Source organism: Lactuca virosa, chromosome 5 (genome assembly GCF_052849685.1).
Source record: "Lactuca virosa cultivar CGN04683 chromosome 5, Lactuca_virosa_CGN04683_v6, whole genome shotgun sequence".
Classification (NCBI taxonomy): Eukaryota; Viridiplantae; Streptophyta; class Magnoliopsida; order Asterales; family Asteraceae; genus Lactuca; species Lactuca virosa.
The window spans coordinates 192,864,307-192,865,872 of NC_136430.1; positions in this window are offsets into that span (position 1 = coordinate 192,864,307).

Genomic DNA, 1,566 nt, shown 5'->3' on the forward strand with positions numbered 1-1,566 from the left:
ATGTTTCCAAGGCTTGCAATGCTAGATCTATAGATAACAATTGAATCATAACACATGAAATCAGATCTAGAAGAATACCTTAAGTTGCTTGCTTGAATCTTCTTGTTCTTGGAGCTTAGAGTCACAATTGTCACTCCTCTAATGGCTTACAAACACCAACTAGCAAGAGGATGATTTGGAGAGAGAGGAGAGATGAGAAAATCGGCTCTAGGGTTTCAATCTAACAAGAGTGGCCGATTTCCCTCACCCATATGGTGTATTTATACTATGAGCTACTAGGGTTACATCCTTAACCCTAATTGAATAACTTAGGCCCTAAGCAATCCAATGATCCTTCTAGATATGAGGCTTGGACGAATTTAAGATATCCTAACCCTAAAATTCGGCCACCCTAATATCCATAAGGATTCATAGCCCAAAAACACAACTATCACACATTTGACAGTTTAAGCCCCTTTATTCAATTAACCTCTTTTAATCACCAAATTAATTCCTAATTAATTTATGACTAATATTAATTAAATAATATTATTATTCCTTTAATGTATTATTCTTATAACATATTAATATAATAATATCTCTTCTCTCTATATAAATCAACCTGTCAAGTTGCTATGGTGAAGGCAACCCAAAAGGACCATGCACAACCGGGTCAAGTACTTACCAAATATAGTTACGGGCTTAGACACTAATCCAACAAAAACAAGTTTGTTTTATTAAGTCATAATGTGATGAATAGTACCCATACTATACGCTCTCCCTGCAAGAGATTCTGGGAACCAAACGCGACTTCCGCAAACAACTTTCTAGGCCGTGTAAATTCACATTAAAGTTATATGATCATGTATACCCAATTTACTATCACCTTTTGTTTAGAACAATGAGTTAGTGATTATTGGTATAATTAGATCCTGTTTTGTTCCTCTGCTATAGCATTTAGTATGTTCTTTCTGTTATAGTATCTTAGTATGTTCTTTCTGTTAGCGTGTATTGTATCTTCCTCCCTGTTTCTCTTTATAGTATGTTCTCTATTTTATCGTGTATTGTATCTACCTCCCTGTTTCTCTTTATAGTATGTTCTAGCATCTAGTATGAATTGATCCCCTAAACTATACCTATTATAGTTTACTAGTATGTTTACTTGAACTATTACTGAAAAGACTCATTTATTTACTAAGTTATGATTGTACTTTAAAAACGGAGTTTTATAACTATAAAGTAACATAACATAAAAAGAGTTTTTGAAATTATTTGATCACTTATAAAAGCATAAGCAATCCTTTGAAAGATGTTTATAACAAACATTTACACAATTAACATTGTGTTCAACTTGTATTCCCCCCTTAAAAGCATTTAAAACAGTTTAAAAGATTGATTATAGGGGTATGAACTCACCTTATGTGGGTGATTCAAACGAATATGCGCGTAAGGATGAGAAGTTCCACGAATGAAGTCCCGAGACACAAACGAGTCCTAAATGACATATAATGGCATATATTGGCATGAATATAGTGTTTAGAAGCAACCACATGCAAGGAAACAATTTTAGGGACTAGGAAACACTTG